Here is a 12,047-nt window from a genome sequence, read left to right on the forward strand (position 1 = left end):
ATGAGTCGCAGTCTGTAAGAAGTAGTTGAATGCATCGGGACAACCATTCACATTCAGCAGTGACTTTGAAATTAGATATACGGTTATGTGCGTGTGAACGACTCATCGTCCAAAAATTGCACAAAAGCTTGGAAATCAATTGTTGGAAACTGGTTGAATTGGTAATTTCTTTATTTTCTTTTTTAATTTACCCCTTAAGTCTCTGTCTGTGAGATGGTGGGGGCATGATCATTGCTATTAATTAAATTATCTTGTTTAAATTTGCCTGAGTAAAGTTGCAGTATTTATAATTGTTCATTTTTATTTAAATTATAGTTTTGGTGTGCAAAATCTGTTCTTCAAGTCTGACTAGGAAGAGCTGAGAAATTCTGAGGGACATTGTGTGTTTTAATTTAATTGTGCTGTGAATCTGGTGATAATGACAATCGTTTGTATTGGCTTGCTTACCCTTGCCTTCACCCTAACTACTCACTGTGGTAGTGAGTTCCACAGTCTCACCACAATCTTGAAGTTTCTCATGAAATCCTCAGTACAGACTTGGAAAGGAAAATGTTGACGAGCAGAATATAAGGTGCTATCTGCAAAAAGCCAGGAAGAATTCGGCAAAGTAAAACTTTGACAATGAAGAGACAAATAAGGAACTTTGACAACAATGCAGAGATCACAAGTCAGTGTTCAAGGTAACAGTCATGACAAAAAAATGTACTCTCTAGACATTGGATATTGTAATTAGGCAAATGTCGAGATGCTGTCGTTGGTTAAATCCAATAAGGTAAGACAAATAAAATAACCAGAACTACTAATCGTAATTGGATGTGGATTTCCCTACGGAGAAAGTGAGGACTGCAGATGCTGGAGTACCAGAGTCGAAAAATGTCATGCTGGAAAAACACAGCAGACCAGGCAGCATCCGAGGAGCAGGAGAAGGGCTTAAGCCCTTCCTGAAGAAGGGCTTATGCCTGAAACGTCGATTCTCCTGCTCCTTGGATGCTGCCTGGCCTGCTGTGTTTTTCCAGCATGACATTTATCGACTGTGGATTTCCCTAAGACAAGTGTATACTGTTGATTTGGTATAGGTAAGCTGCTCTTAAAATAATTGAACAGTATATCAAACAGATGTACTTGATCATCTGGGGGGTTTGTTGCCAACTTATGGAAGTGGCTCTGCAGGCTTGAATAAAAGCAGTGTACGAAAAGTGTCCACGTATCATCTGGTAAGTTACAGGCTCCAGGCAGTTCTAGAATCCCGACCAGCGTGCAATAGGCCGTTCAGCCCATCAAGTTGACACTGACCATCCATTTCAACTACCCTAATCTGGTAACCCTTCATTTCCCATGGCCAATCCACCCTAATCCGGATATCATTTGGACTGTGGGAGGAAGCCCACACAGACACAGGGAGAATGTGCAAACACCACACAAACAGTTGGCTGAGGGTGGAATCAAACCTGGGGCCCTGATGCTGTGAGGCAGCAGTGCTAACCATTGAGCCACCACCCTGTGCAGCTCTGAGGGAGTGAATTTCAAAGACTCGGGAACCTTTGAGAGAAAAGCAAAACTTTTCCATCTTAAATGAGAGGCCACTTATTTGTTAACTATGTCCACTCATTTCTAGTCTCTGCCACAAAGGGATTCATACATTCACATTAAGTCCTCTCAGGATGTTATACATCTCCATCAGATCATCTAATTCTTCGAAGCTCAAACTGATACAAGCCTAGCCCAATATCCCCTTGACCCCGAGAAGCTAAGTAATGCAGCGACCCTTGACCTCACTGACATGACACAGGATGCCTTCAATCCAAGTTGACCTTTACCTTCTAACATCTTGACCCCAGGCCAGCATGTGGTCAGCTACAACTCAGCTCTGACGGGAACAGATGAACTGACCAGACAGCGGTGAGGTGGACACTGCATCCCCAGAGAAACCTATTCGAGTGTGAAAGTTGTTCAGCTCACATTCGGATTGTTGCAGGGACAATATCTCCTGTCATTTAAAAGTCTTTGATCCCAATAAAGTTCTGGTTCTGTTGCACTTTGTGTGTTTTATCAATCTGTGTTTCACTCTATTTTCTGTTCCTGTCATTCCCATTCGGAAGTGTGAATTCAGTACCAGATAATAGTCTCACTTCTGAATTATCATTGAGGATTGGTGTAGAACATACCAAGTGTCGGTCAGAATGGAAGGAGCTGTACTCTTTATTTAACCCTCTGCTGTCTCCGTCCTGGGAGTGTTTGAATGGGAACGTTAGAGGGAGTTTTACTCTGTATCTAACCCAATGATGTGTCTTTCTTGGCACTGTTTGTTTGGGACAGTGTCATGGTTGCTTCACTTTCAACTGAAAAGAGTAGAGGAGGCTGTATCCTGATTGTATTCCTATGCTGTCCCTGTCCTGGGAGTTTTAGATGGGACAGAGTGCTGATGGAGAGAGCTGTCCTATCTGTCATGAAGACCTCTGTAATTGCAATGAATGCAGACTTGGCTGTGGGAGTGGAGGGTACTTTTACTTGAACACACCCGTCTTGGGCTTTGCTCTGCTGATCAAGATCATCTCAGACACCTTCATTCTCTTTTCCAACCAACCACAGGATGGTTAAAAATGCTGGCATTGCCAGCGATGCCTACACCCCAAGAACAAATAAATACTTTTTGTTTAAAAGTTACACTTATATTCCAAACCCTCTGCTTACTTACATCTGAAAATTCATATTTGATTGCAATATCATTTTAAAACATAGGAATGTGGCAACCGTAGAAATATAACGAGCAACAAATTGAGCAGGTAACAGGTAATGAGCAGGATGGTAATTTGGACCAGAATGCTGAGTCAGTCTGACCCATGGCTGAGAGAGTTCACCCAGATGTTGCAGTTACAACTTCCCCAAAAATATGTCCCTGATGTAAGATCATTCAATGACTTGAAGAGCTAACTGTTTTTATCTCCATAGCTGCTGCCAGACTTGCTGAGTAATTCCAGCCCTTCTGCTTTACCCTTTTATGGGATTTGAGCTTCCCTAAGTCAGTGTAATGAAGAACTGCAGATACTGGAGATCTGAAATACACAAAGGCAGAAATTGCTGGAGAAACTCAGCAGGATTAGCAGCACGTATTGAGAAAGAATCAGAGTTAGCATTTTGAGTGCATTTTGACCCTTCTTCACAGCTGTTCTGGACTTAGGACAGGATATTGACTCAGTTTCTTTCTCACTCTCCACCAGTGTTGCCTGACTGGCTGGCTGAGTTTCTCCAGCAATTTCTGTTTTTGACTCTTTCACAACGTTGATGTTTGTTGCCCATCCTTAATTGCAAGGTGTCTTGCTTGTGCCATTTCAGAGAGCAGTTTAAGAGTCATCCACATTGCTGTGGGTCTGCAATCACATGTAAGCCAGACCAGGTAAAGATGGCAGTTTCCTTCCTGAAAGGACATGGTTTTTTATGACGATTGACATCAGTGCCATCGACACCATGCTGAGACTAACTTTGTTTTCCACATTTATTAGTTGGTTTATTCAAATTTCACCACTTGCTGTGATGGGATTTGATCCGATGTCCCTGGATTACTCACCCAGTGACATTACGACTACGCTGTTGTTTCCTGTACTTTACTATTTTGCATTTACTGTTTCTGTCTTTGGCCTCTGATGTTTGGGAAATGAACCTGTTTAAAGAGCTGCCCTAAACCTGCCCCTTTGACCAAGTCTTTCGACACCTGTCGTTATCTGTGCTCCGGTATTGTAATTTTAGAAAATAATTCTTCTTATTTTCACATGAAGCACTTTGAGGCAGTTGACTATACCACAGATGTTATTTGATTGCAGCTTGTATCCCTATCTTAACATCTGGAACTAGGGAGTCATATGTTAAAAGTGTGAGGTTGCACATTTAAGACAGAAATGAGATTTCTTTTCTCTCTGAGGGTTGTGTGTCTTCCACAAAAGGCAGTGGATTCAGTATCTTTAAGGCAGAGATAGATAGGTTCTTGCTAACCAAGTGGGTGACAGATTGTCGGGGATGTGGAGGAATGTAGAGCTGAGGTTGTATTCAGATCAGCCATGATCTTATTGAATGTTGCAGCAGGCTCGAAGGGCCGAGTGGCCTACTCCTGTCCCTTTGTCTGTGTCTCCCCTCTTATATCCTTGAACTGGGTCATTCCTTTCCAATATTGCCTCTTGTAGACAGTTAATTGAATACCAGATGACCTTATATTGGGAGTGGGCACATTGTAGCAATTGCTGTGTTTCTTATATCAATTTTGTTCCTTCTTACTCAGTGTTGCTGAAAATCTTCTAACTAAAATAAAAGTTCCTGTTACTATTGCATCAATGGAAGTGTTGGTTTGGATGTAACGTTGAAATAGCCATTCCCATCTTTTCCAGACTTCCACATTTAAAGCCCTCGAGTCTGGTTTCTGCCCCTGAAACAGTTCTTGTCAAGGTCATGTTTGACATTCTTTGCAATGGTGACAGAGGTAAACATTCCCTGGGTTCAAAACCTACTAAGACAGATGGTGGAATGTAAATTCAATATAAATCTGGAATGAAGAGTCTAATTACAAAACTGTTGTGTATTGTTGTAAAAATGGGCGGCACAGTGGCTCAGTTTTAACCTTGGGCGACTGTGTGGAGTTTGCACATTCTCCCTGTGTCTGCGTGGGTTACCTCCGGGTGCTTCGGTTTCCTCCCACAGTCCAAAGATGTGCAGGTTAGGTGAATTAGCCATGCTAAATTGCCCATTGTGTTAGGTGCATTAGTCAGAGGGAATTGGGTTTGGTGGGTTACTTTTTGGAGGGTTGGTGTGGACTGGTTGGGCCGAAGGCCCGGTTTCCACACTGTAAAGAATCTGTAAGGAATCTACTCTAATCTTTTTTTAAAAAAAACTCATCTGGTTTTCTGCTGTCTGAACCTGGTCTGGCCTACATGTGATTCCAAACCCACTGTAAGCTGGTTGAGTCTTCATTGCCCTTATGGTCAATTGTTAAAACTCACCCTTTTTGACCAGGATGTTGCTGGAATGATTTATAGACTGGATAGGCTGGGATGTTTTTTCACTGGAGTGTAGGAGATAGGGGGGCCACCTTATGGAGGTTTATAAAGTCATGAGGGGCAAAGATAAGGTGAATAGCAAATGTCTTTTCTCTAAGGGTAGGGGAGTTCAAAACTAGGGCATATATTTTTAAAGTGAGAGGAAAAAGACTGAAAAAGGACTAGAGGGGCAACTGTTTTTACACAGGGAGGTTTGTGTGTGAAGTGAACTGTTAGAGGAAGTGCTGAATGTTTAAACGTCATAGAGCCAAAGCGATGAACAGCACAGAAACAGACCCTTTGGTCCAACTCTCCATGCTGACCAGATATCCCAACCCAATCTAGTTCCACTTGCCAGCACCCAGCTCCTATCCCTCCAAACCCTTCCTATTCATGTACCCATCCAGATGGCTTTTAATGGTTGCAATTGTACTATCCTCCACCACTCCCTCTGGCAACTCAACACGTACCACCCTCTATGTGAAAAAGTTGCCCCTTCGATCTCCTCTAAATATCACCCCCCACAACCCTAAACATATGCCCTATAGTTCTGGACTCCCCCAACCCATGGTGCGATCTGGGTACGACATCTGTCACCCCATTGATTTTCAGGGTTGATTTGGCTGATCTGGCTGGGTAGGTGGTTGTCCCTCTTCCCTCACAGTTCCATGTGCGTCCCTCCTGAAGCTCAACGCTCTGTCGCGGAGGATGACCCCCTAGAAGAGAATTGCTCCGCCGGTCTAGGGTATATGATGTAGCTGCACTCCCCTGCTCGGCCAAATCTCCATTTGGATAGCTACATGAATAGGAAAGGTTTGAAGGGATATGAGCCAAACACAGGCAGGGGGACTAGTTTAGTTTGGGAACAGGGTCAGCATGGACTAGTTGGACCGAAGGGTCTGTTTCCATGCTGTATGATTCTATGACCAAGATAGTGATCTTATGTTTTATGGTGCTCCTTAGGATTGTTTGTTCTATGAAAGGTGATACAGTGTATAGATAGAAATGCTCCAAGCAGGTACCACCCCCTCACCTCAATCCAGAGCCCCAACTAGTCCTTCCAGCTGAGACAGAGGTTAACCTGCACCTCTTCCAACCTAGTTTACAATATCAGATGCGCCTGATGTGGTCTTTTTTACATCGGGGAGACAAAACATAAACTGAGGGAAAGTTCACCAACCATCTCAGTCGGGCCGACAGGACCTCCCAGATCCGCCAATTTTAATTCCCTTTCCAACATGACCATCCTCGGCGGCCTCTATTGCCATGACAAACCACACCTCAACTTCCCCTTGGGCAGCCTTCAGCCTGGAGGACTCACCATTGAGTTCTCCAATTTCAAATACCGTCCCTCTCTTCCCCTCCCCCCAACCCCCCGCCGGCCACCAACCGGATTCGTTTCTCCAATTGGCCAACCACGTCAAACCCTCTACCTGTCTACACCAATCCCCACTCCGCCACCCTGCCCCCACAACCCCCTTTATCTGCAGCTCCCCCGACACCCACCCCCAAACCTGAGGAAGAGTTACACCAGAAACGTCGACTTCTTCCCCTCCTGCTGCTGCCTGGCTCGCTGTGTTCTTTCAGCCTCCTGCCTGTCTATTTTGAGTCAGAAGCTGGAATGAAGTCGAGGTCGGTCCGAGTTTTGTTATCGGCAGATTCCGGGGCAGCGTTGTCGGAGACCGAGGTTGCGGATGAGTACTGGGGTGGTCGCGATGGCCTGGGTACCGACCCGGAACTCACATTGGACTGGAGAGGCCCGGTACTGGACAGAGTCTCCACGTGGAGAAAGTGAGGACTGCAGATGCTGGAGATCAGAGCTGAAAATGTGATGCTGGAAAAGCGCAGCAGGTCAGGCAGCATCCAGGGAACAGGAGAATCGACGTTTCGGAGATGAGCCCTGAAGAAGCCACATTTTCAGCTCGAGTCTCCATGTGGGCGACACAGCAGTGTGGGCGGGGCCTGGGGAAGAACGCAGCGTGGGGGCGGGGCCTGGGAGACGTTGGCAGCGTGGGGGCGGGGCCTGGAGGAGGAGGCGGCAACGTGGAGGTGGCTGAAAATGTGTTGCTGGAAAAGCGCAGCAGGTCAGGCAGCATCCAAGGAGCAGGACAACCAACCTTTCGGGCATGAGCCCTTTTTCAGGAATGAGGAAAGTGTGTCCAGCAGGCTAAGATAAAAGGTAGGGAGGAGGGACTTGGGGGAGGGGCGTTGAAAATGCGATAGGTGGAAGGAGGTCAAGGTGAGGGTGATAGGCTGGGGTGGGGGTGGGGGCGGAGAGGTCAGGAAGAAGATTGCAGGTTAGGAAGGCGGTGCTGAGTTCGAGGGATTTGACTGAGACAAGGTGGTTGGAGGGGAAATGAGGAAACTGGAGAAATCTGAGTTCATCCCTTGTGGTTGGAGGGTTCCTAGGTGGAAGATGAGGCGCTCTTCCTCCAACCATCATGTTGCTATGGTCTGGCGATGGAGGAGTCCAAGGATCTGCATGTCCTTGGTGGAGTGGGAGGGGCAGTTGAAGTGTTCAGCCACGGGTGGTTGGTCCGGGTGTTCTCTGAAATGTTCCGCAAGTAGGCGGCCTGTCTCCCCAATATAGAGGAGGCCACATTGGGTGCAGCGGATGCAATAAATGATGTGTGTGGAAGTGCAGGTGAATTTGTGGCGGATATGGAAGGATACCTTGGGGCCTTGGAGGGAAGTAAGGGGGGAGGTGTGGGCGCAAGTTTTGCATTTCTTGCGGTTGCAGGGGCAGGTGTCGGGGGTGGAGGTTGGATTGGTGGGGGGTGTGGACCTGACGAGTGAGTCACGGAGGGAGTGGTGTTTTCGGAATGCTGATAGGGGAGGGGAGGGAAATATATCCCTGGTGGTATTTGAAGAAGACATGGAGGTGGCACCTGGTATGGAATACAGCGTGGGGGCGGGACCTGGAGGAGGTGGCGACGGCACCTGGTATGGAATACAGCGTGGGGGTGAGGGTGTATGTGCAGGTTAGGTGCATTGGTCAGGGGGTAAATGTTGGGTAATATGTCTAGGTGGGTTACTCTTCCGGACTCGGTGTGGACTTGTTGGGCTGAAGGGCCTGTTTCCATACGGTACTGACTTTATGAGCTGCTTTTCTGCCAACCCTAGGGAAAAGACACCTTATCTATACTCTTACGATTTTCTAAACCTCTACAACATCACCTCTCAACTTTCTAGGCTCCAGCTCCTAGTCTATCCCGCCTCTACTTATAATTCAAACCCTCCATTCCTGGTAATATTCTGGTAAAGTAAGGAATAGGGAAATGTATCCAATCATGTAAATGTACTGTCGGAAAAAAATTGGTTGTGTTCTTGCCTGAGATGATGACAATATCTGATATAAGTAATTACAAATCCAATTATTTTGGTCACAAAATTGAACAATCATTGTGTAACAAAAGGATCTTTGCCCTGAGGCATTGGTGCTTCCAAGCTGACCATCAAAAGTTCAGTTTGTCCCTGCATTCTTTCCTGGTTGTGTTTTTGTGCATTTTGAAAAAAATTCCCAATCCTCTGAGTAGAGGAGTTGGGCAGTTATGTTGTGGATGTATAGGACATTGGTTAGGCCACTTTTGGAATATTGTGTGCAATTCTGGTCTCCCTCCTATCGGAAGGATGTTGTGAAACCTGAAAGGGTTCAGAAAATATTTACAAGGAGGTTGCCAGGGTTTGAGCTGAATAGGCTGGGGTTGTTTATCCAAGGGTAAGGTTTACCCAAGGGAGGCTGAGGTGTGACCTTATACACATTTATAAAATCATGAGGGGCATAGATAGGGTATGATAGATGACAAGGTGGGGAATTGGCGGAGTCCAGAATTAGAGGATAATAGGGTTAGAGTGAGGAGCGGGGAGATTTAAAGGGGGCCCATCGTGCAACTTTTTCATGCAGAAGGTGGTGCGTGCAAGGAATGAGCTGCCAAAGGAAGTGGTGGAGGCTGGTATGATTACAACAGTTTAAAAGGCATCTGGATGGTTATATGAATAGGACGGGTTTAGAGGGATATGAGCCAAGTGCTATCAAATGGGACTAGATTAATTTAGGATATCTGGTCAGCATGGATGAGTTGGACCGAAGGACCTGTTTCTGTGCTGTATATCTCTATGACTCTGGCTTGCCACTAATATTTACTACGTCTGTATGTTCAGTTTTTCTCTGGTGTTGGTGCCAATGCATTGATGTCTCATTTCTTCCTCACCATCTCCCCGGACATTAACCATTTTGTGTCTGGTTATTTCTCCAGAAGCTGTAGGTTCATCCTGAATTGACACTTTTTTGCTTCCCAAATCAGACCTGCTCACTCTCAGCAGTATCCCAACATCGTGAAAGATAATAACTTTCAGGTGGAGGTATCCAAAACTCGAGAAAAAGAGAGAGAGAGATGGTGCTTTCAATTTTGTGGAAAAAGAAAACAACGTTGTGCAGAAAGTAGAGTTGCTTGTTCTGAATTTCTACCCTGGACTGACAGTGATAATTTTTGTAATTTTTTTTAAGAGTATTTGAAGATCTGAAGACAGAAGTTTCAAAATCAACAGATCAAGGGCTTATGCCCGAAACATCAACTCTACTGCTCCTCGGATGCTGCCTGATCTGCTGTGCTTTTTCCAGCATCGCACTTTTCAACTCTGACTCTTCAGCATTTGCAGTCCTCACTTTCATGTCAATGACTGACAGTCACTCAATTCATCAGGACTGCAACAATTTTCGACTATGATTCTGTGAGAAGGAACCAAGCTTTTTCGTTCCTGTTTCAATACGTTTTCAGCATCAGTGGGACTAGATGAGAGACCCTATTATTGCATCGCTCTGAGTGTGGAGCCTGAAAAAGTTATACGGCCTTGGAAGAGGAATTCACGCCGAGGAAGAGCTGTACGTGCTTTTGTGTGCGGATGAAGCTTCGGTCATGGAGAAACCCAAGGAATCCCGCCCTGTGGAGAAACCGTGGAAGTGTGACAACTGTGGGAAAGGCTTCCATTTCCCGTCTGACCTAGACACTCATCGGCGCAGTCACACCGGGGAGAGGCCGTTCTCCTGTCATGAGTGCGGAAAAGGATTTAGCAATTCCTCCCACCTGCTCTGGCACCGGCAGGTCCACACAGGGGAGAGACCCTACAGCTGCCCCGACTGTGGGAAGACCTTTAGCAGTTCCTCCCACCTGCAAAGGCACCAGCTGGTCCACACAGCTGATAAGCCATTCACTTGCTCTGAGTGCAGGAAGACCTTCAGCTATTCCTCTGCCCTCCTGACCCACACCGGGTCCACACGGGGGAGAAACCCTTCAGCTGCCCTGAATGCGGGAAGACATTCAGCAATTCCTCCAACCAGCTGAGGCACCTGCGGGTCCACACGGGGGAGAAACCCTTCAGCTGCCCTGAATGCGGGAAGACATTCAGCAATTCCTCCGCCCGGCTGAGGCACCACCGGGTCCACACAGGGGAGAGGCCCTTCAGCTGCCCCGAGTGCGGGAAGGGCTTCAGCAATTCCTCTGCCCGGCTGATGCACCAGCGGATCCACACCGGGGAGAGGCCTTTCAGCTGCCCCGAGTGCGGGAATGCCTTCAGTAATAGCTCTCACCTGCAGAGGCACCAGCGAGTCCACACTGGAGATAAGCCGTTTGCCTGCCCAGAGTGCGGGAAGACTTTCAGCAGTTCCTCCCACCTGAAGAGGCACCAGGGGGTCCACACAGGGGAGAAGCCCTTCACTTGCCCCAAGTGCAGGAAGGCCTTCAAGGATACCTCTGCCTGGCTGAGGCACCAGCAGGTCCACACCGGGAAGAGGGCATTTTCCTGCCCCGAGTGTGGGAAGGGCTTTACCCAGACATCCCACCTACTGGCCCATCAGCGGGTCCACACGGGGGAGAGGCCCTTCCCCTGCCCCAAGTGCGGGAAAGCCTTCAGCAATTCCTCCAACCTGCTGAGGCACCAGCGGATCCACACTGGGGACAGGCCGTAGTCCTGTCCCTAGTGTGTGCAGAGGTTCTCATCATCCTGCAACTTGTGGAAGCACCAGTGCTCTCAACAATCTGATTCTGCCGGTGACACTGCTGTGGGTCACTCCCAGGACTGAACCCTTCCCATTCTGACAGTGACTGCAGTGGGAGAGTCAGCGTGCCCCCACCCCCCCAACTTTGCTTCCAGTGGGCATTGCTGCTCATTGTGCCCGGGAGTGTTCTTTCTAGTTTTTTCTGCCCACATAAAGATTTGTTGGCTCTTTCTGGGAACGAGTCTACAATAAATAGCTAAATACTTTGGGGTGTCCATTCGTATTCAGCAGTGACTTTGAATTTAGATTTACAGTTACGTGCCTGTGAACAATCCATTGTCTAAGGATTGCACAAATGCTTGGCAATCCATTTTTGAATTGGTAATTTTAAAATTTTCTTTCTTCAGTCTCTGTTTCTGAGATGGTGGGGAAATGATCATTGCTATTAATTAGATTATCGTGTTTAACTTTGCCCTAGCAAAGTTTCAGTATTTATAATTGTTGGTTTTTGTTTAAATTATAATTTTGGTGTGCAAGATCTGTTCATCAAGTCTGGTTAGGAACAGTTGAGAAATTTTGAGGGACTTTGCATGTTTTAATTTCATTGTGTTGTGAATCTGGTGACAGTGACACTCATTTGTATTGGCTGGCTTACCCTTGGTTGTAATGCTTTTCATGCCAACCTGTTGCGATGGTAGTGAGTTCCACAGTCTCACCACATTCTGAGGTTTCTCATGAAATCCTCAGTATAGACCTGGAAAGGGAAAACGTTGACCAGAGCAGAAGATCGGGTGCTAACTGCAAAAAGCCAGGAACACATTCGACTAAAGTAAAACCTTGACTATGTATGGACAAATGAGGAACTTTGAGAGCAATAAGGAGGTCACAAGTCAGTATTCAAGGTAACGGTCACGACAAAAAGAAAAATACTGTTCGAACATGGATTTTGTAGTTGGTTGAATACAATAAGGTAAGGCAGATGAAATAACCAGAACCACTAATTGTAACTGGATAACGATAACCATAAAACA

General features: G+C 46.5%; 1 pseudogene; it reads left to right on the plus strand.

The window, feature by feature from the left end:
• Positions 1-9,937: 9,937 nt before the first annotated feature.
• Positions 9,938-11,073, plus strand: LOC148143853 (uncharacterized; annotated as a pseudogene).
• The last annotated feature ends 974 nt before the right edge of the window (positions 11,074-12,047 follow it).

Source organism: Chiloscyllium plagiosum, unplaced genomic scaffold, assembly GCF_037043375.1.
Source record: "Chiloscyllium plagiosum isolate Xiang-an unplaced genomic scaffold, Cpla_swu_hap1 HiC_scaffold_27, whole genome shotgun sequence".
Taxonomy (NCBI): Eukaryota; Metazoa; Chordata; class Chondrichthyes; order Orectolobiformes; family Hemiscylliidae; genus Chiloscyllium; species Chiloscyllium plagiosum.